General features: G+C 46.2%; 1 pseudogene; it reads right to left on the reverse strand.

Annotated features, from left to right (window-relative positions):
* Positions 1-8,844: 8,844 nt before the first annotated feature.
* Positions 8,845-27,500, reverse strand: part of LOC124027702 — a 31,752-nt pseudogene continuing 13,096 nt past the window's right edge.

Consider the following 27,500-nt stretch of genomic DNA (forward strand, 5'->3'; position numbering starts at 1 on the left):
CCACACTACAACCTGGTTGGTACCCCCACACTATAACCTGGTTGGTACCCCCCCACACTATAACCTGGTTGGTACCCCCCCACACTATAACCTGGTTGGTACCCCCCACACTATAACCTGGTTGGTACCCCCCCACACTACAACCTGGTTGGTACCCCCCCACACTATAACCTGGTTGGTACCCCCCACACTATAACCTGGTTGGTACCCCCCACACTATAACATGGTTGGTACCCCCCCCCACACTACAACCTGGTTGGTACCCCCCACACTATAACCTGGTTGGTACCCCCCCCACACTACAACCTGGTTGGTACCCCCCACACTATAACCTGGTTGGTACCCCCCCACACTATAACCTGGTTGGTACCCCCCACACTATAACCTGGTTGGCACCCCCCCACACTATAACCTGGTTGGCACCCCCCCACACTATAACCTGGTTGGTACCCCCCACACTATAACCTGGTTGGTACCCCCCACACTATAACCTGGTTGGTACCCCCCCCCCCCCCCACACTATAACCTGGTTGGTACCCCCCACACACTATAACCTGGGTGGTACCCCCCTATAACCTGGTTGGTACCCCCCCCACACACTATAACCTGGTTGGTACCCCCCCCCACACTACAACCTATATGCTTGTTGAATTTGCCACATTCTTGGCACTGATACGATTTCTCTCAGTGTGGCTGAGTTTTTGTAGAGAAGAGGCTGATGTGAAGCCTTTTCCACATGCAGAGCCACCTAAAGTTTCTCCCCTGTGTGAGTCACCAGGTGCCCCTTACAGTAGAAGCATTTGTCACATTCTTTGCACTCGTGATGTGTTTAATGCACACTGGACACTTACATAGTGATTTCTCCTCTGTGTGACTTATCTTGTTTGTTTTTTTAAAGGCTTTGGTTTCTTCAAGCCTTTGCTGCACAGGACCGCTGTATGTTGCTGCGCCTGGGACAGTGGTCCTCACATGTTTGTTTGAAGGAGTACTTGCATCTAAAGGCTTTGCCACATCAGTATACATGTAAACAGATCATTGCGCACCACAACCCATAAAACACGTAAATAAAACAGACAACTGATTTGAATCAAAACAAATATTTTATTCAAACAGAAAATGGAAAACATTGAGAGGCTAGAACATGCAGGCTTGTGATTTCAGTTAGCTAGCTAGTTTCACCCAAATATTCTTGAATAAATTAAAAGTGTACACACAGGCACACACAAAGGTAAAGACCAAACGATCGAGTAATAACTAATGTTATCTGTAGTTGTTCGTAGACTTGGCTAACAGACTGTTACAGACGTGTGTGTTCCTGTCATATAGACTGGTAATAAACGGAGGGCTAACTAACTCTGGACGGTCTGTAGAACTGGTAACACAACGTGAGCACGCATATAACAAAACGATCACAGCATGCCGACATGACGTAAACATTTACGTCAGGTAAAATGTAATTCACAGATGTTATATTTGTTTACAGCGTGTGGGACGTTGTATGGTTGCGAAAGTACTGTGACGCACGCGGGTTCATATGCACGAGGAGTTGTTTGCGTAACCAGGGGGTTTTCTTAAGCAAAATGTAGGGGCCGGGCAAAGTGACCGGACACGTTTTAATTGATGACGTCAGACGACATCTGAAAATTTTAGCGGAGAATTATGCATCGGCTGCATCAACCCGTTTAGTGCATTCACCCACGGTGTTCAGAATGACGGAAATCACATTTTGTTTATTCATCTTAACCAAACATGCAACTCCTGTAATGAAAAATAAAATAAAATAAAAAAAAGGCATTTTCGTGAAAACACCGTTTGATATATATACACACTACATGACCAAAATATGTGGACACCTGCTCATCGAAAATCTCCTTCCAAAATCATGGCCATTTAATGGAGCTGGTTCCTCCTTTGCTGCTATAACAGCCTCCACTCTTATGGGAAGGCTTTCCACTAAATGTTGAACATTGCTGCTACAACAGCCTCCACTCTTCTGGGAAGGCTTTCTACTAGATGTTGGAACATTGCTGCTATAACAGCCTCCACTCTTCTGGGAAGGCTTTCCACTAGATGGAACAATAATGCTTCTCCACTCTTCTGGGAAGGCTTTCTACTAGATGTTGGAACATTGCTGCTATAACAGCCTCCACTCTTCTGGGAAGGCTTTCTACTAGATGTTGGAACATTGCTGCTATAACAGCCTCCACTCTTCTGGGAAGGCTTTCCACTAGATGTTGGAACATTGCTGCTATAACAGCCTCCACTCTTCTGGGAAGGCTTTCCATAGATGTTGGAACATTGCTGCTATAACAGCCTCCACTCTTCTGGGAAGGCTTTCCACTAGATGTTGAACATTGCTGCTATAACAGCCTCCACTCTTCTGGGAAGGCTTTCCACTAAATGTTGGAACATTGCTGCTATAACAGCCTCAACTCTTCTGGGAAGGCTTTCCACTAGATGTTGGAACACTGCTGCTATAACAGCCTCCACTCTTCTGGGAAGGCTTTCCACTAGATGTTGGAACACTGCTGCTATAACAGCCTCAACTCTTCTGGGAAGGCTTTCCACTAGATGTTGGAACATTGCTGCTATAACAGCCTCCACTCTTCTGGGAAGGCTTTCTACTAGATGTTGGAACATTGCTGCTATTCTTCTGGGAAGGCTTTCCACTAGATGTTGGAACATTGCTGCTATAACAGCCTCCACTCTTCTGGGAAGGCTTTCCACTAGATGTTGGAACATTGCTGCTATAACAGCCTCCACTCTTCTGGGAAGGCTTTCCACTAGATGTTGGAACATTGCTGCTATAACAGCCTCCACCTTCTGGGAAGGCTTTCCACTAGATGTTGGAACATTGCTGCTATTCCACTCTTCTGGGGAAGGCTTCCACTAGATGTTGGAACATTGCTGCTATAACAGCCTCCACTCTTCTGGGAAGGCTTTCCACTAAATGTTGGAACATTGCTGCGGGGACTTGCTTCCATTCAGCCACAAGAGCATTAGTGATGTTGCGCCATTAGGCAGTTGGTGTTCCAATTCATCCCAAAGGTGTTCGATGGGGTTTAGGTCAGGGCAATGTGCAGGCCAGTCAAGTTCTTCCACACCGATCTCGACAAACCATTTCTGTGTGGACGTCATGCTGAAACAGGAAAGGGCCTTCCCCAAACTGTTGCCATAAAGTTGGAAGCACAGAATCGTCTAGAATGTCATTGTGTGATGGAATGTAATTATTTTCCGTTCACTGGAACTAAGGGCCTGAACCATGAAAAACAGCCCCAGACTATTATCCCTCCTCACCAAACTTTACAGTTGGCACTATGAATTGGGGCAGGTAGCCGTCCTCCTAGCATCCATCGGACTGCCAGAAGGTGAAGCGTGATTCAACCCTTCAGAGAACCCGTTTCCATTGCCCGACCTTTACACCACTCCAGCCGACGCTTGGCACTGTGCATGTTAGGCTTGCGTGCGGCTGCTCGGCCACGGAAACCCATTTCATGAAGCCACCGATGAACAGTTCTTGTGCCGACGTTGCTTCCAGAGGCAGTTAGGAACTCTGTAGTGAGTGTTGCAACCGAGTGTAACAGTATAACTGTAGACCGTTCCCTCGCCTATACCCGGGCGCGAACCAGGGACCCTCTGCACACATCAACAACAGTTACCCACGAAGCATCGTTACCCATCGCTCCACAAAAGCCTGAACCATGAAAAACAGCCCCAGACCATTATCCCTCTTCCACCTTGCAGAGCAAGGGGAAACCACTTCAAGGTGTGGTATACTTCAAGGTCTCAGAGCAAGTGACGTCACCGATTGAAACGCTATTTAGCGTGCACCACCGCTAACTAAGCTAGCCGTTTCACATCCGTTACACGAGGACAGATGATTTTTACACGCTTCAGCACTCGGCGGTTCCGTTCTGTGAGCTTGTGTGGCCTACCACTTCGCAGCTGAGCCGTTGTTGCTCCTAGACGTTTCCTCTTCACAATAACAACACCTACAGTTGACCAGGGCAGACATTTGACAAACTGACTTGTTGGAAAGGTGGCATTACGTTGAAAGTCACTGAGCTCTTCAATAAGGCCATTCTACTGCCAATGTTAGTCTATGGAGATTGCATGGTTGTGTACTCGATTTTGATAAACCTGTCAGCAACGGGTGTCTGAAATAGCCCAAATCCACTATTTTGAAGTGGTGTCCACATACTTTGTAAACACAATGCATCTCAGATCATCATCTCTGTTAGAAAGAGGATCTAACGATGTAAAATACGGTTTGCTAATATGACTATTGTTGATATGAAAAACCAATAGAATAGGAGAGAAATGGCTTAATGAGGAAGTCTTTATAAAATAATTGCCTCCACGTTTATGGTCGAACATTGTAAGACTCATAATATGAAGTAAAACCTTTCGGGTGCCTTCAGAGAAAGTATTCACACCCCTTAACCATTTCCACGTTTTCTGACGTTACAAACTGGGATTAAAATGGATTTTTCGGTCAACGATCTACACAAAATATTCTTGTCAAAGAAAAATTCAAAACACAAATATATATTGATTAGATAAGTATTCGACCCCCTTGAGTCAATACATGTTAGAATCACCTTTATCAGTGTTTACAGCTGTGAGTCTTTCTGGGTAAGTCTCTAAGAGCGATTACAGCTGTGAGTCTTTCTGGGTAAGTCTCTAAGAGCGATTACAGCTGTGAGTCTTTCTGGGTAAGTCTCTAAGAGCGATTATAGTTGAGTCTTTCTGGGTAAGTCTTTAAGAGCGATTATAGTTGTGAGTCTTTCTGGGTGAGTCTCTAAGAGCGATTACAGCTGTGAGTCTTTCTGGGTAAGTCTCTAAGAGCGATTATAGTTGTGAGTCTTTCTGGGTAAGTCTTTAAGAGCGATTATAGTTGTGAGTCTTTCTGGGTAAGTCTCTAAGAGCGATTACAGCTGTGAGTCTTTCTGGGTAAGTCTTTAAGAGCGATTATAGTTGTGAGTCTTTCTGGGTAAGTCTCTAAGAGCGATTACAGCTGTGAGTCTTTCTGGGTAAGTCTCTAAGAGTGATTACAGCTGTGAGTCTTTCTGGGTAAGTCTCTAAGAGCGATTACAGCTGTGAGTCTTTCTGGGTAAGTCTTTAAGAGCGATTACAGCTGTGAGTCTTTCTGGGTAAGTCTCTAAGAGCGATTACAGCTGTGAGTCTTTCTGGGTAAGTCTCTAAGAGCGATTACAGCTGTGAGTCTTTCTGGGTAAGTCTCTAAGAGCGATTACAGCTGTGAGTCTTTCTGGGTAAGTCTCTAAGAGCGATTACAGCTGTGAGTCTTTCTGGGTAAGTCTCTAAGAGCGATTACAGCTGTGAGTCTTTCTGGGTAAGTCTCGAAGAGTGATCACAGCTGTGAGTCTTTCTGGGGTAAGTCTCTAAGAGCGATTACAGCTGTGAGTCTTTCTGGGTAAGTCTCTAAGAGTGATCACAGCTGTGAGTCTTTCTGGGTGAGTCTCTAAGAGCTGTGAGTCTTTCTGGGTAAGTCTCTAAGAGTGATTACACCTGTGAGTCTTCTGGGTGAGTCTCTAAGAGAGATTACAGCTGTGAGTCTTTCTGGGTAAGTCTCTAAGAGTGATCACAGCTGTGAGTCTTTCTGGGTAAGTCTCTAAGAGTGATCACAGCTGTGAGTCTTTCTGGGTAAGTCTCTAAGAGTGATCACAGCTGTGAGTCTTTCTGGGTAAGTCTCTAAGAGTGATCACAGCTGTGAGTCTTTCTGGGTAAGTCTCTAAGAGCGATCACAGCTGTGAGTCTTTCTGGGTAAGTCTCTAAGAGCTTTACACACCTGGATTGTACAATATTTGCACTTATTATTACAAAAATTGTTCAAGCTCTGTCAAGTTGTTTGTTGATCATTGCTAGACAGACATTTCCAAGTCTTGCCATAGTTTTATTGCCAATTTAAGTAAAAACTGTAACATCTAATGTTGTCTAGGTAAGCAATTCCAGTGTGTGTTTTAGGTTGTTGTCCTGCTGAAAGGTGATTTCATCTCCCAGTGTCTGGTGGAAAGCAGACTGAACCAAGTTTTCCTCTAGGAGTTTTTCCTGTGCCTAGCTCTACTCTGTCTTTACCCCCCCCCCCCCAAAAAAAGCCACCAAAGCAGGGGGGGGAGAGAAAATATGAAGAGTGGTACTCAGTAATAAGTTGTATTTGACCCAAATATAACACTTTATACAAAAAGTTAAATTCTTCGGCAATTTTTTTTGCAGTATTACTTTAGTGCCTTATTGCAAACAGGATGGGATGTTTTGGAATAGTTTTCACTCTGTCAATTAGGTTAGTATTGTGGAGTAACTACAATGTTGTTGACCCATCCTTAGTTATCTACTATCTGAGCCATTAAACCTTGTAACCATTTTTCACCATTGGCCTCATGGTGAAATTCCTGAGTGGTTTCTTTCCTCTCCGGCAACTGAGTTAGGAAGGACGCCTGTATCTTTGTAGTGACTGGGTGTATTGATACACCATCCAAAGTGTAATTAATAACTTCACCATTCTCAAAGGGATATTCAATGTCTGCTTTTTTGGGGTTTTTACCAATAGGTGCCCTTCTTTGAAAACCTTTGGAAAACCTCCTGGTTGAATCTGTGCTTGAAATAAGTAATTTAAAAATCATGTTGAACATTATTGCACAGTCGGTCCATGCAACTTTTGACTTGTTAAGCACCAATTTAGGCCATAACAAAAGGGTTTGAATACTTATTGACTCAAGACATTTCAGCCTTTCATTTTTAGTTCATTTCTAAAAACATAATTCCACCTTGTCATTATGGGGTATTGTGATGTCATTATGGGCGTATTGTGATGTCATTATGGCCGTATTGTGATGTCATTATGGGCGTATTGTGATGTCATTATGGGCGTATTGTGATGTCATTATGGGGTATTGTGATGTCATTATGGGCGTATTGTGATGTCATTATGGCCGTATTGTGATGTCATTATGGGCGTATTGTGATGTCATTATGGCCGTATTGTGATGTCATTATGGGCGTATTGTGTGTAGATCAGTGACACAAAATCAAATCCATTTTATATTCAGGCTTTTAAGAACAGAATGTGGAAAAAAAAAGTCAAGTGTTGTGAAAGCACTGTTTTCAAAATGCACATTGCCTCCAGCTCACATTGCCAGGTGGTGGGTGAGGCGCTGATAGACTGCTGACCGTTACATATGCACTCAAATTGGAGGCGCACTTCAATAAGACCAGTTGAGAAATAAAAATAGGTCATTTAAAAAAAGTAAAAAAAATTGTGGCAATCAAAACTGTTAACACGCGATTGCATGTAGAATTGTTGCGTAATAATAACTGGGCTTATAAAAGTCAGTCCAGCAACGAGCTGAACCAGAGTCTCAGCAGCTCTGTCTGACAGGTGATGTTCAGGTCTCTGTATGCCGTGGGAAGACAGGACGACTGGGAAAAAGGAACGCGACAATTTAATTCCACTTAATTATGCACATTTACCTACAGGCCGATAAGCAAGACCGGATAAATGTATTTCCATCAACAACAACAACAACAACAATCTTTTGCAAATGGGATTCTTCCGGACAATTTGGCCGAGGCAAATTATACTTATCGCCTTACCTTGTTTGATTTTTTAGGGAGTGGGGAAAAAATCAGCCAATTACCAGTAACGAGAAATCCTGTTACGCACACGCATGTTACTGAACATGTCTAGATATGTTCACTCAGATCAGCGGAGTTCTGTATTCAATGTGAAGAAAAATAGATCATGAATAGAAGCTGAACAAGCTGTTGAGTTTACCCCACAGGTGGTGGTAAAAACCCAAGAGAAACAAACTCAATTATATGATGAAATAAATCATTCAAATCTTATTTGACTTGTTAAAAAACTTTAAATCAAACCTAAACGGTTTGTGGGTGGAAAAAAATGGAAGCAGAAAGACGAGCTCTTCTGGAGAGCATAAACATCACACACACACACACACACACACACACACACACACACACACACACACACACACACACACACACACACACACACACACACACACACACACACACACACACACACACACACACACACACACACACACACACACGTGTACACACACACACACACACGTGTACACACACACACACACACACACACGTGTACACACACACACACACACACACACACACAATGGATACCAACTAAAACACACCGCCACAACCACAATGCTAAATCAGAAAAAGTCTATTTTCTTCGTCTTTTGATTTTTTTTTTTAAAGCTGCTCCTTTATAGAAACCCCAACTTGGAAATGACTCCGTCACCATCAAGCTGCTGGGGGCACCAACATCACCAACACTGTTGCTGGGCAACTGGGATGCAAACCACATCCTGGCCATCCGAGGCTGAGCGCGTGGCTCCGCGTCAAGGAGATTAAGGCGGGGGTACCAATCCCCTATCTAATACACCAGAACCTGGTAACCCATCACCACAGCCGCCCTCCTTGCCACTACAGGGCCTCTCTCTGTGCTGCTCTGAGGTTACAGACAAGATGTCAGTTAAACAGACAAATCACACAGCCAGTGATAAGTCTTCAGTCAGGCTACGGCCTTCCTCCTCAGCCCTAACCTCTCTCTCTCTCTCTCTCCCTCTTCCTTCTCTGCTCTGTTGTTTCCACAGAGGTAAATACTGCTGCTGGCCTTGTGAACACACTGCAGAAGTTATGAAGGGCTGGAATGGAGAGCCAGTTAATAACACACACACCTCCTCTCTCGCTCTCTCTCTCTTCTGCAGTTCTTCCTGCATCTCTCCCTGCTCCTGTCCTCCCTCCTACTTCCCTCTGAGAGAAGCAGTTAACACACACACACCTACCTCACCACAACGAGAGGAGAAAAAAGCTCTCAGACAATTCAACTCATTCCACTCCTCCCCCCCAAAAAAGAAGCTTTTTAAAAAAGTTTTCATTTGAGCTTTTCCACCAACAAAAAAAATGAGTTTCTCCTTCGTCTCTCTCTCCCCCCAACAGTCTTCTCTTCTGCATTAGTGTATATTCTCCTTCTCCACTCCAAGGTGGTGTGGGAGGTGGCCAGCGGTTATCAGCAGTTGATTGGTTGTCTGGGTGCTCTGGGCGTGGTCTGTGTGTGACCCGGTTCAGCCCACTTTGGCCCAGGTGAGGAATGCGGGGATGTCTCTGACCGGCACATTCCTGGTCAGGGCTTTGACACGCAGGTTACGGTCATCTGTCAGGAGAACCACCTCCCGACGCAAACGCACCGGACCGTCTGGGAGAGAGGAAGGAAGACAGAGGAGGGGAGATATGAGAGACGGAGGGAGGAGGGGAGACGGAGGGGGGGTATGAGAGACAGAGGAGGGGAGATATGAGAGACGGAGGGAGGAGGGGAGGTATGAGAGACGGAGGGAGGAGGGGAGACGGAGGGGGTATGAGAGACAGAGGAGGGGAGATATGAGAGACGGAGGGAGGAGGGGAGGTATGAGAGACGGAGGAGGGGAGACAGAGGGGAGGTATGAGAGACAGAGGGAGGAGGGGAGGTATGAGAGACAGAGGGAGGAGGGGGGTATGAGAGACAGAGGGAGGAGGGGGTATGAGAGACAGAGGGAGGAGGGAGGTATGAGAGACAGAGGGAGGAGGGGAGGTATGAGAGACAGAGGGAGGAGGGGGTATGAGAGACAGAGGAGGAGGGATGAGAGACAGAGGGAGGAGGGGAGGTATGAGAGACGGAGGGAGGAGGGGAGGTATGAGAGACGGAGGGAGGAGGGAGGGGGGTATGAGAGACAGAGGAGGGGAGATATGAGAGACGGAGGGAGGAGGGGAGGTATGAGAGACGGAGGAGGGGAGACGGAGGGGAGGTATGAGAGACAGAGGGAGGAGGGGAGGTATGAGAGACAGAGGGAGGAGGGGGTATGAGAGACAGAGGAGGAGGGGGTATGAGAGACAGAGGGAGGAGGGGGTATGAGAGACAGAGGGAGGAGGGGAGGTATGAGAGACAGAGGGAGGAGGGGGGTATGAGAGACAGAGGGAGGAGGGGAGGTATGAGAGACAGAGGGAGGAGGGGAGGTATTAGAGACAGAGGGAGGAGGGGAGGTATGAGAGACGGAGGGAGGAGGGGGGGTATGAGAGACAGGGAGGAGGGGAGGTATGAGACGGAGGGAGAAGGGAGGTATGAGAGACGGAGGGAGGAGGGGGTATTAGAGAGACGGAGGAGGGAGGAGGGGGCATGAGAGACAGAGGGAGGAGGGGAGGTATTAGAGACAGAGGGAGGAGGGGGTATGAGAGACAGAGGGAGGAGGGGGTATTAGAGACAGAGGGAGGAGGGGGTATGAGAGACAGAGGGAGGAGGGGAGGTATGAGAGACAGAGGGAGGAGGGGGAGGTATGAGAGACAGAGGGAGGAGGGGGTATGAGAGACAGAGGAGGAGGGGAGGTATGAGAGACAGAGGGAGGAGGGAGGTATGAGAGACGGAGGGAGGAGGGGGGTATGAGAGACAGAGGGAGGAGTGGAGATATGAGAGACGGAGGGAGGAGGGGAGGTATGAGAGACAGAGGGAGGAGGGGAGGTATGAGAGACAGAGGGAGGGTATGAGAGACAGAGGGAGGAGGAGGTATGAGAGACAGGGAGGAGGGAGGTATGAGAGACGGAGGGAGGAGGGGAGGTATGAGAGACAGGAGGAGGAGGTATGAGAGACAGGGAGGAGGGGAGGTATGAGAGACAGAGGGAGGAGGGGAGATATGAGAGACAGAGGGAGGAGGGGAGATATGAGAGACGGAGGGAGGAGGGGAGGTATGAGAGACGGAGGAGGAGGGGGTATGAGAGACGGAGGGAGGAGGGGGTATGAGAGACAGAGGGAGGAGGGGAGGTATGAGAGACAGAGGGAGGGTATGAGAGACAGAGGGAGGAGGGGAGGTATGAGAGACAGAGGGAGGGTATGAGAGACAGAGGGAGGAGGGGAGGTATGAGAGACAGAGGGAGGGTATGAGAGACAGAGGGAGGAGGGGAGGTATGAGAGACAGGGAGGAGGGGAGGTATGAGAGACAGAGGAGGGGAGATATGAGAGACGGAGGGAGGAGGGGAGGTATGAGAGACGGAGGGAGGAGGGGAGACGGAGGGGGTATGAGAGACAGAGGAGGGGAGATATGAGAGACGGAGGGAGGAGGGGAGGTATGAGAGACGGAGGAGGGGAGACAGAGGGGAGGTATGAGAGACAGAGGGAGGAGGGGAGGTATGAGAGACAGAGGGAGGAGGGGGTATGAGAGACAGAGGGAGGAGGGGGTATGAGAGACAGAGGGAGGAGGGGAGGTATGAGAGACAGAGGGAGGAGGGAGGTATGAGAGACAGAGGAGGAGGGGGTATGAGAGACAGAGGGAGGAGGGGAGGTATGAGAGACAGAGGGAGGAGGGGAGGTATGAGAGACGGAGGGAGGAGGGGAGGTATGAGAGACGGAGGGAGGAGGGAGGGGGGTATGAGAGACAGAGGAGGGGAGATATGAGAGACGGAGGGAGGAGGGAGGTATGAGAGACGGAGGAGGGGAGACGGAGGGGAGGTATGAGAGACAGAGGGAGGAGGGGAGGTATGAGAGACAGAGGGAGGAGGGGGGGTAGGAGAGACAGAGGGAGGAGGGGGGTATGAGAGACAGAGGGAGGAGGGGGGTATGAGAGACAGAGGGAGGAGGGGAGGTATGAGAGACAGAGGGAGGAGGGGGTATGAGAGACAGAGGGAGGAGGGGAGGTATGAGAGACAGAGGGAGGAGGGGAGGTATTAGAGACAGAGGGAGGAGGGGAGGTATGAGAGACGGAGGGAGGAGGGGGGGTATGAGAGACAGGGAGGAGGGGAGGTATGAGAGACGGAGGGAGAAGGGGAGGTATGAGAGACGGAGGGAGGAGGGGGGTATGAGAGACGGAGGGAGGAGGGGGTATGAGAGACAGAGGGAGGAGGGGAGGTATTAGAGACAGAGGAGGAGGGGGTATGAGAGACAGAGGGAGGAGGGGGTATTAGAGACAGAGGGAGGAGGGGGTATGAGAGACAGAGGGAGGAGGGGAGGTATGAGAGACAGAGGGAGGAGGGGAGGTATGAGAGACAGAGGGAGGAGGGGGGTATGAGAGACAGAGGAGGAGGGGAGGTATGAGAGACAGAGGGAGGAGGAGGTATGAGAGACGGAGGGAGGGAGGAGGGGGGTATGAGAGACAGAGGGAGGAGCGGAGATATGAGAGACGGAGGGAGGAGGGGAGGTATGAGAGACAGAGGGAGGAGGGGAGGTATGAGAGACAGAGGGAGGGTATGAGAGACAGAGGGAGGAGGGGAGGTATGAGAGACAGGGAGGAGGGGGAGGTATGAGAGACGGAGGGAGGAGGGGAGGTATGAGAGACAGGGAGGAGGGGAGGTATGAGAGACAGGGAGGAGGGGAGGTATGAGAGACAGAGGGAGGAGGGGAGATATGAGAGACAGAGGGAGGAGGGGAGATATGAGAGACGGAGGGAGGAGGGGAGGTATGAGAGACGGAGGGAGGAGGGGGGTATGAGAGACGGAGGGAGGAGGGGGGTATGAGAGACAGAGGGAGGAGGGGAGGTATGAGAGACAGAGGGAGGGTATGAGAGACAGAGGGAGGAGGGGAGGTATGAGAGACAGAGGGAGGGTATGAGAGACAGAGGAGGAGGGGAGGTATGAGAGACAGAGGGAGGGTATGAGAGACAGAGGAGGAGGGGAGGTATGAGAGACAGGGAGGAGGGGAGGTATGAGAGACAGAGGGAGGAGGGGAGGTATGAGAGACAGAGGGAGGGTATGAGAGACAGAGGGAGGAGGGGAGGTATGAGAGACAGAGGAGGGTATGAGAGACAGAGGAGGAGGGGGAGGTATGAGAGACAGGGAGGAGGGGAGGTATGAGAGACAGAGGGAGGGTATGAGAGACAGAGGGAGGAGGGGAGGTATGAGAGACAGGGAGGAGGGGAGGTATGAGAGACAGGGAGGAGGGGAGGTATGAGAGACGGAGGGAGTGGGGGTATGAGAGACAGAGGGAGGAGGGGAGGTATGAGAGAGAGGGAGGGTATGAGAGACAGGGAGGAGGGGAGGTATGAGAGACGGAGGGAGGAGGGAGGTATGAGAGACAGAGGGAGGGTATGAGAGACAGAGGGGAGGAGGGGAGGTATGAGAGACAGAGGGAGGAGGGGGTATGAGAGACTTATGAGAGACAGAGGGAGGAGGGGAGGTATGAGAGACAGAGGGAGGAGGGGAGGTATGAGAGACAGAGGGAGGAGGGGGGGGGTATGAGAGACAGAGGGAGGAGGGGAGGTATGAGAGACGGAGGGAGGAGGGGAGGTATGAGAGACGGAGGGAGGAGGGGGTATGAGAGACAGAGGAGGAGGGGGGTATGAGAGACAGAGGGAGGAGGGGGGTATGAGAGACGGAGGGAGGAGGGGGGTATGAGAGACGGAGGGAGGAGGGGAGGTATGAGAGACAGAGGGAGGAGGGGGTATATGAGAGACAGAGGGAGGTATGAGAGACGGAGGGAGGAGGGGAGGTATGAGAGACAGAGGGAGGTATGAGAGACGGAGGGAGGAGGGGAGGTATGAGAGACGGAGGGAGGAGGGGAGGTATGAGAGACGGAGGGAGGAGTAAAGGTAGAATAAATATAGTATAGACAGATTGTGCAACATGTGCAGCATGAGTGTGTTGGTGGAAGGAGACAGCTACTTGTCTGTGCAGGCATCAAGCTCTTAGCCTCATCTTTGCAGTAGTGGAGACAGCAGGACAAGATGACATCATCATTGTTTCCCTGGAGGCGGAAAGAGACTGTCAAATACGTGACAGAGGACCTGGGGCACTTGGACACACGTCTCATATACACGTCACACACACACCTGTTGTCCGGAGGTGTCTTCGCTGCGGAAGGCGATAGACTCCAGTTGACTTCCTCTGCTGGTCAGCGCTCTGAGACAGGGCTCCTGGCCTCGAACCCTCGCTCCAGAAACGCCACGGCAACCTTAGCCTTCTCCTGGACCGACCGGGCGTGGGTCGGTCCACCACCACCGGCGTTTCCACGACAACCACTGCCACCACGCCCACTGCCAGAGCCATCGCAGCTCTCCTGCCCTTTTGCCAGACCATCCAACTCTGTTATCACTGGAGAAGGGGAGGGAGAGAAGAGGGGGAGAGAAGAGAGAAATGAGGAAGGGAGAGAGAAGGAGAAATTAGGAAGGGAGAGAGGGAGAAATGAGGAATGAGAAGAGAGAAATGAGGAAGAGAGAGAAGAGAGAAATGAGGAAGGGAGAGAAGAGAGAAATGAGGAAGAGAGAGAGAAGAGGGCAAAGACATCTACAGTCAGAACTAACCATTCCCCGAACACCTAAAACCTGATATTGATGGCTGCCTAACTGTCTCTCTCACTCGGGAAACACATGTTTACGTTGCCAAAGAAAGTGGAATAGACAAACAAAAAGGAAATAAACAGTCAACATTACTCAGAAAAGTTGTAAAGTAATCAGGCTAGGCTAGGGCAGGTTAGGCTTGGGTAGGGTAGGGTCGGCCAGGCTTGGGTAGGGTCGGCCAGGGTAGGTAGGGTCGGCCAGGGTAGGGTAGTCGGCCAGGCTTGGGTAGGGTACAGTCGGCCAGGCTTGGGTAGGGTCGGCTTGGGTAGGGTCGGCTAGGCTCGGGTCGGCTAGGCTAGGGTAGAGTCGGATAGGCCAGGGTAGAGTAGGATAGGCCAGGCTAGGGTAGAGTAGTTTAGGCTACCTCTCTAACCACTAGGCTACCTGCCGCCCCCCTACACTCTAACCACTAGGCTACCTGCCGCCCCTACACTCTAACCACCAGGCTACCTACCCCTACACTCTAACCACTAGCTACCCCCCGACACTCTAACCACTAGGCTACCTACCCCCTACACTCTAACCACTAGGCTACCTACCCCCTACACTCTAACCACTAGGCTACCTACCTCCTCTACACTCTAACCACTAGGCTACCTACCGTCCCTACACTCTAACCACTAGGCTACCTACCGTCCCTACACTCTAACCACTAGGCTACCTACCGTCCCTACACTCTAACCACTAGGCTACCTACCGTCCCTACACTCTAACCACTAGGCTACCTGCCGCCCAGTGTATATTTGTCCTTCTGTTTGAGGCTATTGTCCTGATGTAAGGTGAATGTCTCTCAGTGTCTGTTGGAAAGCAGACTGAACCAGGGTTTTTTGCCTGTGCTTCGCTCTATTCCGTTTTTTTTATCTTAAAAAACAAACTCCCTAGTCCTTACCAATGACAAGCATACCCATAACATGATGCAGCCACCACCATGCTTGAAAATATGAAGAGTGGTACTCAGTGATGTGTTGTGTTTGCCCCAAACACAACACGTTGTATTCGGGACATAAAGTTAATTTCTTTGCCCGATTTTTGTTGCAGTATTACTTTTAGTGCCTTGTTGAAAACAGGATGTTTTGGAATATTTTTATTCAGTACAGGCTTTCTTCTTACTCTGTCAAATATGTTACTATTGTGGAGTAACTACACTGTTCTTGATGCATCCTCAGATCACACGTCACAGCCATTAAACTCTTAACTATTTAAAAAATCACCATTGGCCTCATGGTGAAATTCCTGAGCGGTTTCTTTCCTCTCCGGCAACTGAGTTAGGAAGGACGCCTGTATCTTTGTAGTGATCTGGGTTTATTGATACACCATCCAAAGTGAAATTAATAACTTCACCATGTTCAAAGGGATATTCAATGTCTGCTTTTTAAAACGTTTACCTAATTTCACCAATAGGTGCCCTTCTTTGCGAGGCATTGGAAAACCTCCCTGCTCTTTGTGGTTGAATCTGTGTTTGAAATTCACTGCTCGACTGAGAGACCTTACAGATAATTATATGTGTCGTTCAACAGCTAACCACTATTTTTGGACACTGAGAGTGCAATAATAGTGATTTATAATTATTATGTGACTTTAAACACGTTAACTTATTTAGACTTGCCCTAACAAAAGGGTTGAATATATATTGACTCAACTTTTCACTTTTAATTAATTTTGTAAACATTTCTACAAACAGAATCCCACCGTGACATTATTGGTGTATTGTGTGTAGGTCAGCGACACAAAAAACAAATCTACATTTAATCAAAGTCAAGGGGTGTGAATACTTTCTTAAGTCGCTGAAGTGTTTTGAATTCACTGTGTGGTAGTTACCGATGAGGGGCACCACCACAATGTAGGTCCCAGACTGAAGCAGCGTCTTGAGGCCGGTGAGGTGGTCGATGAATTCACTGTATGTTTGTTAGTGTGTGGTAGTTACCGATGAGGGGCACCACCACAATGTAGGTCCCAGACTGAAGCAGCGTCTTGAGGCCGGTGAGGTGGTCGATGAATTCACTGTATGTTTGTTAGTGTGTGGTAGTTACCTATGAGGGGCACCACCACAATGTAGGTCCCAGACTGAAGCAGCGTCTTGAGGCCGGTGAGGTGGTCGATGAAACCGTTGGTGTCGGGGACCAGGAAAAGAGGACGGACCTCCAACTCCAACTGACCACACGTCTGTAACACCGCCTGGACGGAGGGAACACACACACACGCACACGCACGCGTTACAAATCAAAATCAAATCAAAGTTTATTTGTCACGTGCGCCCGAATACAACAGGTGTAGTAGACCTTACAGTGAAATGCTGAATACAACAGGTGTAGTAGACCTTACAGTGAAATGCTGAATACAACAGGTGTAGTAGACCTTACAGTGAAATGCTGAATACAACAGGTGTAGTAGACCTTAGAGTGAAATGCTGAATACAACAGGTGTAGTAGACCTTAGAGTGAAATGCTGAATACAACAGGTGTAGTAGACCTTACAGTGAAATGCTGAATACAACAGGTGTAGTAGACCTTACAGTGAAATGCTGAATACAACAGGTGTAGTAGACCTCACAGTGAAATGCTGAATACAACAGGTGTAGTAGACCTCACAGTGAAATGCTGAATACAACAGGTGTAGTAGACCTCACAGTGAAATGCTGAATACAACAGGTGTAGTAGACCTTACAGTGAAATGCTGAATACAACAGGTGTAGTAGACCTTACAGTGAAATGCTGAATACAACAGGTGTAGTAGACCTCACAGTGAAATGCTGAATACAACAGGTGTAGTAGACCTTACAGTGAAATGCTGAATACAACAGGTGTAGTAGACCTTACAGTGAAATGATGAATACAACAGGTGTAGTAGACCTTACAGTGAAATGCTGAATACAACAGGTGTAGTAGACCTCACAGTGAAATGCTGAATACAACAGGTGTAGTAGACCTCACAGTGAAATGCTGAATACAACAGGTGTAGTAGACCTCACAGTGAAATGCTGAATACAACAGGTGTAGTAGACCTCACAGTGAAATGCTGAATACAACAGGTGTAGTAGACCTTACAGTGAAATGCTGAATACAACAGGTGTAGTAGACCTCACAGTGAAATGCTGAATACAACAGGTGTAGTAGAACTCACAGTGAAATGCTGAATACAACAGGTGTAGTAGACCTTACAGTGAAATGCTGAATACAACAGGTGTAGTAGACCTTACAGTGAAATGCTGAATACAACAGGTGTAGTAGACCTTACAGTGAAATGGTGAATACAACAGGTGTAGTAGACCTTACAGTGAAATGCTGAATACAACAGGTGTAGTAGACCTTACAGTGAAATGCTGAATACAACAGGTGTAGTAGACCTTACAGTGAAATGCTGAATACAACAGGTGTAGTAGAACTTAGAGTGAAATGATGAATACAACAGGTGTAGTAGACCTTACAGTGAAATGCTGAATACAACAGGTGTAGTAGACCTTACAGTGAAATGCTGAATACAACAGGTGTAGTAGACCTCACAGTGAAATGCTGAATACAACAGGTGTAGTAGACCTCACAGTGAAATGCTGAATACAACAGGTGTAGTAGACCTTACAGTGAAATGCTGAATACAACAGGTGTAGAAGACCTCACAGTGAAATGCTGAATACAACAGGTGTAGTAGACCTTACAGTGAAATGCTTACTTACGAGCCCCAAACCAACAACAACAGTTAAAAAATGTAAAACAGAATAAGAAATAAAAGTAACAAGTAATTAAAGAACAGCAGTGAAATAACAATAGTGAGACTATATACAGGGTATTACGGTACAGAGTCAATGTGGAGGCTATATACAGGGTGTTACGGTACAGAGTCAATGTGGAGGCTATATACAGGGTATTACGGTACAGAGACAATGTGGAGGCTATATACAGGGTGTTACGGTACAGAGTCAATGTGGAGGCTATATACAGAGTATTACGGTACAGAGTCAATGTGGAGACTATATACAGGGTATTACGGTACAGAGTCAATGTGGAGGCTATATACAGGGTATTACGGTACAGAGTCAATGTGGAGGCTATATACAGGGTATTACGGTACAGAGTCAATGTGGAGGCTATATACAGGGTATTACGGTACAGAGTCAATGTGGAGGCTATACACAGGGTATTACGGTACAGAGTCAATGTGGAGGCTATATACAGGGTATTACGGTACAGAGTCAATGTGGAGGCTATATACAGGGTATTACGGTACAGAGTCAATGTGGAGGCTATATACAGGGTATTACGGTACAGAGTCAATGTGGAGGCTATATACAGGGTATTACGGTACAGAGTCAATGTGGAGGCTATATACAGGGTATTACGGTACAGAGTCAATGTGGAGGCTATATACAGGGTATTACGGTACAGAGTCAATGTGGAGGCTATATACAGGGTATTACGGTACAGAGTCAATGTGGAGGCTATATACAGGGTATTACGGTACAGAGTCAATGTGGAGGCTATATACAGGGTATTACGGTACAGAGTCAATGTGGAGGCTATATACAGGGTATTACGGTACAGAGTCAATGTGTAGGCTATATACAGGGTATTACGGTACAGAGTCAATGTGTAGGCTATATACAGGGTATTACGGTACAGAGTCAATGTGGAGGCTATATACAGGGTATTACGGTACAGAGTCAATGTGGAGGCTATATACAGGGTATTACGGTACAGAGTCAATGTGGAGGCTATATACAGGGTATTACGGTACAGAGTCAATGTGGAGGCTATATACAGGGTATTACGGTACAGAGTCAATGTGGAGGCTATATACAGGGTATTACGGTACAGAGTCAATGTGGAGGCTATATACAGGGTATTACGGTACAGAGTCAATGTGGAGGCTATATACAGGGTATTACGGTACAAAGTCAATGTGGAGACTATATACAGGGTATTACGGTACAGAGTCAATGTGGAGGCTATATACAGGGTATTACGGTACAGAGTCAATGTGGAGGCTATATACAGGGTATTACGGTACAGAGTCAATGTGGAGACTATATACAGGGGTACCGGTACAGAGTCAATGTGGAGGCTATATACAGGGTATTACGGTACAGAGTCAGTGTGGAGGCTATATACAGGGGTACCGGTACAGAGTCAATGTGGAGGCTATATACAGGGGTACCGGTACAGAGTCAATGTGGAGGCTATATACAGGGGTACTGGTACAGAGTCAATGTGGAGGCTATATACAGGGGTACTGGTACAGAGTCAATGTGGAGGCTATATACAGGGGGTACCGGTACAGAGTCTCTGTGGGGCTATATACAGGGTATTACGGTACAGAGTCAATGTGGAGGCTATATACAGGGTATTACGGTACAGAGTCAATGTGGAGGCTATATACAGGGTATTACGGTACAGAGTCAATGTGGAGGCTATATACAGGGATTACGGTACAGAGTCAATGTGGAGGCTATATACAGGGTATTACGGTACAGAGTCAATGTGGAGGCTATATACAGGGTATTACGGTACAAAGTCAATGTGGAGACTATATACAGGGTATTACGGTACAGAGTCAATGTGAAGGCTATATACAGGGGGTACCAGTACAGAGTCAATATGGAGGCTATATATAGGGGTACCGGTACAGAGTCAATGTGGAGGCTATATATAGGGGTACCGGTACAGAGTCAATGTGGAGGCTATATACAGGGTATTACAGTACAGAGTCAATGTGGAGGCTATATACAGGGTGTTACGGTACAGAGTCAATGTGGAGGCTATATACAGGGTGTTACGGTACAGAGTCAATGTGGAGGCTATATATAGGGGGTACCGGTACAGAGTCAATGTGGAGGCTATATACAGGGTGTTACGGTACAGAGTCAATGTGGAGGCTATATACAGGGTGTTACGGTACAGAGTCAATGTGGAGGCTATATAGGGGTACCGGTACAGAGTCAATGTGGAGGCTATATATAGGGGTACCGGTACAGAGTCAATATGGAGGCTATATATAGGGGGTACCGGTACAGAGTCAATGTGGAGGCTATATATAGGGGTACCGGTACAGAGTCAATGTGGAGGCTATATACAGGGTATTACAGTACAGAGTCAATGTGGAGGCTATATACAGGGTGTTACAGTACAGAGTCAATGTGGAGGCTATATACAGCGGGTACCGGTACAGAGTCAATGTGGAGGCTATATACAGGGGTACCGGTACAGAGTCAATGTGGAGGCTATATACAGGGGGTACCGGTACAGAGTCAATGTGGAGGCTATATACAGCGGGTACCGGTACAGAGTCAATGTGGAGGCTATATACAGGGGTACCGGTACAGAGTCAATGTGGAGGCTATATACAGGGTGTTACGGTACAGAGTCAATGTATATAGTGTGTGTTACCTGTATCTAGTCCCTGTGTGTGTATAGTGTGTATATAGTGTGTGTATAGTGTGTATATAGTGTAGTGTGTATATAGTGTGTGTATATAGTGTGTGTTACCTGTATCTAGTCCCTGTGTGTTTATAGTGTGTGTATAGTGTGTATATAGTGTAGTGTGTATATAGTGTAGTGTGTATATAGTGTGTGTATATAGTGTGTGTTACCTGTATCTAGTCCTGTGTGTATACAGTGTGTATTGTGTTTCTTGTGTAGTGTGTATATAGTGTGTGTATATAGTGTGTATATATAGTGTTGTGTGTATATAGTGTGTATATAGTGTAGTGTGTGTATAGTGTGTATATAGTGTAGTGTGTGTATAGTGTGTATATAGTGTAGTGTGTATATAGTGTGTGTATATAGTGTCGTGTGTGTATAGTGTTTCTAGTGTAGTGTGTATATAGTGTGTATATAGTGTAGTGTGTATATAGTGTAGTGTGTATATAGTGTGTATATAGTGTAGTGTGTATATAGTTTGTATATAGTGTGTATATAGTGTAGTGTGTATATAGTGTAGTGTGTATATAGTGTAGTGTGTATATAGTGTAGTGTGTATATAGTTTGTATATAGTGTAGTGTGTATATAGTGTGTGTATACAGTGTAGTGTGTGTATAGTGTTTCTAGTGTAGTGTGTATATAGTGTGTGTTACCTGTATCTAGTCCCTGTGTGTATATAGTGTGTGTATATAGTGTAGTGTGTATATAGTGTGTGTATAGTGTGTGTATATAGTGTGTATATAGTGTGTGTATATAGTGTAGTGTGTATATAGTGTGTGTATAGTGTGTGTATATAGTGTAGTGTGTGTATATAGTGTAGTGTGTATATAGTGTGTGTATATAGTGTAGTGTGTATATAGTGTGTGTATATAGTGTGTGTATATAGTGTGTGTATATAGTGTGTATATATAGTGTAGTGTGTATATAGTGTGTGTATATAGTGTAGTGTGTATATAGTGTAGTGTGTATATAGTGTGTATATAGTGTAGTGTGTATATAGTGTGTATATAGTGTAGTGTGTATATAGTGTAGTGTGTATATAGTGTAGTGTGTATAGTGTAGTGTGTATGTAGTGTAGTGTGTATATAGTGTGTATATAGTGTAGTGTGTCTATAGTGTAGTGTGTATATAGTGTAGTGTGTATATAGTGTAGTGTGTATATAGTGTGTGTATATAGTGTAGTGTGTATGTAGTGTAGTGTATATAGTGTGTATATAGTGTAGTGTGTATATAGTGTAGTGTATATATAGTGTATATATAGTGTGTATATAGTGTGTATATAGTGTGTATATAGTGTGTATATATAGTGTATATATAGTGTGTATATAGTGTGTATATAGTGTAGTGTATATATAGTGTGTATATAGTGTGTATATAGTGTGTATATAGTGTGTATATAGTGTAGTGTATATATAGTGTGTATATAGTGTGTATATAGTGTGTATATAGTGTAGTGTATATATAGTGTATATATAGTGTGTATATAGTGTGTATATAGTGTGTATGTAGTGTGTATATAGTGTAGTGTATATATAGTGTATATATAGTGTGTATATAGTGTGTATATAGTGTAGTGTATATATAGTGTGTATATAGTGTGTATATAGTGTGTATATAGTGTAGTGTATATATAGTGTGTATATAGTGTGTATATAGTGTAGTGTATATATAGTGTATATATAGTGTGTATATAGTGTGTATATAGTGTAGTGTGTATATAGTGTGTATATAGTGTGTATATAGTGTGTATATAGTGTGTATATAGTGTAGTGTATATATAGTGTAGTGTATATATAGTGTAGTGTATATATAGTGTAGTGTGTATATAGTGTGTATATAGTGTAGTGTGTATATAGTGTGTATATAGTGTAGTGTATATATAGTGTGTATATAGTGTGTGTATATAGTGTAGTGTGTATGTAGTGTAGTGTGTATATAGTGTGTATATAGTGTGTATGTAGTGTGTATATAGTGTAGTGTATATATAGTGTATATATAGTGTGTATATAGTGTGTATATAGTGTAGTGTGTATATAGTGTGTATATAGTGTAGTGTGTATATAGTGTGTATATAGTGTAGTGTATATATAGTGTGTATATAGTGTAGTGTGTATATAGTGTGTGTATATAGTGTAGTGTGTATATAGTGTGTGTATATAGTGTAGTGTGTATATAGTGTAGTGTGTATATAGTGTAGTGTATATATAGTGTGTATATAGTGTAGTGTATATATAGTGTAGTGTGTATATAGTGTGTATATAGTGTGTATATAGTGTGTATATAGTGTAGTGTGTATATAGTGTGTATATAGTGTAGTGTGTATATAGTGTAGTGTGTATATAGTGTATATATAGTGTGTATATAGTGTAGTGTGTATATAGTTTGTATATAGTGTGTATATAGTGTAGTGTGTATATAGTGTATATATAGTGTGTATATAGTGTAGTGTGTATATAGTGTGTATATAGTGTAGTGTATATATAGTGTGTATTACCTGTATCTTGTCCCTGCGTCTCTGCTGCTCAGCCAGTTTGTTGGTGAGGGGCGCTGCGTCTGGCCGGAGCTCTCGGATGTCGTCCTCACTGCCATCATCACCGTCCGACACAGACGACTCCGCCTCCACGATGACGTCATCACTCTGCGACACAGCAACGGAAGGAAGGACGTGTTACAAAACTGAGACACAATCACACACACAAACAATCACACAATCACACACACAAACAATCACACACACACACACACAAACAATCGCACTCACAATCACACACACACACACACACACACACACACACACACACACACACACACACACACACACACACACACACACACACACACACACACACACACACACACACACACACACACACACACACACACACACACACACACACACACACACACACACACACACACACACACGACTTAGCTAACCAAGGTCTTCATGAAGGTGACTAGTTGCTATATGATAACTGACCATTTACATGGAAATCAATGTTGTGAGGTTCAGCATTAAAACGCGGTTGAATCAGCTGTTTAACGGACACACCTCTCTCTCTGTCTGCGAGTCCTGTCTGCTGCGTGCGTCGCCGGGCGACCCGGGTTGGGAGAGGTTGCCATGGAGACGTACTTCCCTCCTTTAAAAGCCAGGAGAGGTTCTTCCTGTCCACACAGAGCCTCCAGGAAATACTTCAATACTGTTACCCTTTTACAGTCAGCAGCTATTGCCTAGAGAGAGGAGAGAAGGGGAGGAGAGGGAGAGAAGGGGGGTAGAGAGGGAGAGAAGGGGAGGAGAGGGAGAGAAGGGGGAGGGAGAGAGAAGGGGAGGAGAGGGAGAGAAGGGGGAGGAGAGGGAGAGAAGAGGGGAGAGGGAGAGAAGGGGGAGAGAGGGAGAGAAGGGTGAGAGGAGAGAAGGGGTGAGGGAGAAAAGGGAGAGGGAGAAAAGGGGGAGAGGGAAAAAGGGGGGAGAGAGGGAGAAAAGGGGAGAGAGGGAGAAAAGGAGGAGAGAGGGAGAAAGGGGGGAGAGGGAGAAAAGGGGGAGAAAGGTGGGAGAGGGAGAAAAGGGGGGAGAGGGAGAAAGGGGGGAGAAAGGTGGGGGGAGAGGGAGAAAGGGGGAGAGGGAGAAAAGGGGGGAGAAAGGTGGGGAGAGGGAGAAAAAGGGGAGAGGGAGAAAGGGGGGGGAGAATATTGGTCTACTGATACGGTTTGTGATTGTGTGTGTGTATGGTGGATAAACTCACTGTATCCCCGGTGCAGTCTACGTAGCAGGGTTCCTGTGGGGGGCAGCGAGCAGCGGGGACGAAGCCGGCCAGTAGCCTGTCCTCCTCCAATAGCAGCAGGCGGAGCTCCTCATCCCCCTCGCCTCCGTCCCCGTCTGCCTTGTACAGTGGCGCCTCGCCGTGGTCGACACGCGCCAACGCATTACACAGGTCTGCCAGGCTCGCCACACATCAAGACTACAGCTACATGGGGAGAGAGCAGAGTGTGTGTGCCAGTCAGGTGTGTGTGTCAGTGTGTGTGTGTGTGTCAGAGTGTGTGTGTGTGTCAGTGTGTGTGTGCCTCAGAATCTTTTAAATTAAAGTCTATTACGTTTGAAAGTGAGTGCCAATTCCACCCACCCAGTCAACAAACAGGGAAAAAAAAGAGCTCATCGTGTGTGTGTGTGTGTGTGTGTGTGTGTGTGTGTGTGTGTGTGTGTGTGTGTGTGTGTGTGTGTGTGTGTGTGTGTGTGTGTGTGTGTGTGTGTGTGTGTACTTACTCTATACGGCAAGGTGGTGGATTCCATTGGTTGGGGTGTCCAAGCATCCAATCAGACCAGACCTTGACGCTAGGCAGCAGCTCCCTCAGGTCCAATGGAAGGCAGAAACTCTCACCATCCCCTCCTGCCCCTCTTCTCTCTCCTCCGCTGGGATGGGCTCTGAGTGATTGAGATTTAGCGAGTGAGTGCTTAATAAAGAATTAGCAAATGAGTGCCGATCTACTTCGATCAAGAGGCTAACAAGGAGGCTACTCCTAGCACGGTGCTTCTGAATAAAACAGTGCCTCTTCTCAGGATTCCTGAGAGGGACAGGCGGATAAATTTGTGATGAGCCAGTTTTGCCAACAAGATTGTTTGGCTCGGAGCTCTCCACCCCCAAATATTTACTGTGGCAACAGTGCTCTCAAGTGGCTCGGTCAATGGGGGTGGCAAGTTACCGGTTGCCAAGGTCCCCAATCCTAGTATGGGCCGGGCATCAGAACGCACCGTTCCTTCACCACGTTCAGACACAGTCCTCGGGGTGTTGGATCGATAAAACATCCCAGTCCTCGGGGTGTTGGATCGATAAAACATCCCAGTCCTCGGGGCGTTGGAATCGGTAAAACATCCCAGTCCTCGGGGCGTTGGAATCGGTAAAACATCCCAGTCCTCGGGGTGTTGGAATCGGTAAAACATCCCAGTCCTCGGGGTGTTGGATCGATAAAACATCCCAGTCCTCGGGGTGTTGGATCGATAAAACATCCCAGTCCTCGGGGTGTTGGATACGAAAACATCCCAGTCATCAGGGCGTTGGATCGATAAAACATCCCAGTCCTCGGGGTGTTGGATACGAAAACATCCCAGTCATCAGGGTGTTGGATCGATAAAACATCCCAGTCCTCAGGGTGTTGAATCGATAAAACATCCCAGTCCTCAGGGTGTTGAATCAATAAAACATCCCAGTCCTCAGGGTGTTGAATCAATAAAACATCCCAGTCCTCAGGTGTTGGATCGATAAAACATCCCAGTCCTCAGGGTGTTGGACTGTTGTTTCTCTGTGCTTATTTGAGCTGTTCTTGCCATAATATGGACATGAACTTTTACCAAATAGGGATATCTTCTGTATACCACCCTACCTTGTCACAACACAACTGATTGGCTAAAACATATTAAGGAAAGAAATTCCACAAATAAACTTTTTAACAAGTCATACCTGTTAATTGAAATGCATTCAGGTGACTACCTCTTGAAGCTGGTTGAGAGAATGCCAAGAGTGTGCAAAGCGGTCATCAAGGCAAAGGGTGGCTACTTTGAAGATTCTCAAATATATTTAAATTTGGTTCAAACATTTTTGGTTTACTACATGAGTCCATGTGTGTTATTTCATAGTGTTGATGTCGTCACTATTACTCTACAATGTAGAAAATAGTACCGAGTGAAGAAACACCCTGGAATGAGTTGGTGTCCGAACTTATGACTGGTCCTGTACATGTAAAGAATCGCAAGAAAACCCGCATTGCAGTCTGCCCTTCTCAATAAAGGGATCTGAGCGCTCCGTTGGGAGCGGATGGCCTATCAGTGGCCTCGGACCCTGCTCTATGGATCTGATTCAGGCCACCGTGGAGAGGGTCCACTGTTGATTTTGGTGGCTCCCCGTTGGGCCAGACAACCCTGGTTCCTAGAGATTATCCGCCTTTCAAATGGTATTCAAATGGTATTTTGTCGGCCAACACAACCGTTTACACCTTAACCGTGAAATACTTACTAACCGACAAACGCAGTTAAGAAAATAGAGTTAACAACAACATTCCTGAATAAACTAAAGTTTAAAAATAAATAATAAAATAAGTAACAATAAAATAACAATAATGAGGCTGTAAACAGGGGTACAGGTTAGTAATGAGACTATATACAGGGTACAGGTTAGTAATGAGACTATATACAGGGGTACAGGTTAGTAATGAGACTATATACAGGGGTACAGGTTAGTAATGAGACTATATACAGGGGTACAGGTTAGTAATGAGACTATATACAGGGTACAGGTTAGTAATGAGACTATATACAGGGTACAGGTTAGTAATGAGACTATATACAGGGGTACAGGTTAGTAATGAGACTATATACAGGGGTACAGGTTAGTAATGAGACTATATACAGGGGTACAGGTTAGTAATGAGACTATATACAGGGGTACAGGTTAGTAATGAGACTATATACAGGGTACAGGTTAGTAATGAGACTATATACAGGGGTACAGGTTAGTAATGAGACTATATACAGGGGTACAGGTTAGTAATGAGACTATATACAGGGGTACAGGTTAGTAATGAGACTATATACAGGGGTACAGGTTAGTAATGAGGCTATATACAGGGTACAGGTTAGTAATGAGACTATATACAGGGGTACAGGTTAGTAATGAGACTATATACAGGGGTACAGGTTAGTAATGAGACTATATACAGGGGTACAGGTTAGTAATGAGACTA

The sequence above is a fragment of the Oncorhynchus gorbuscha genome, unplaced genomic scaffold (genome assembly GCF_021184085.1).
Source record: "Oncorhynchus gorbuscha isolate QuinsamMale2020 ecotype Even-year unplaced genomic scaffold, OgorEven_v1.0 Un_scaffold_3493, whole genome shotgun sequence".
Lineage (NCBI taxonomy): Eukaryota > Metazoa > Chordata > Actinopteri > Salmoniformes > Salmonidae > Oncorhynchus > Oncorhynchus gorbuscha.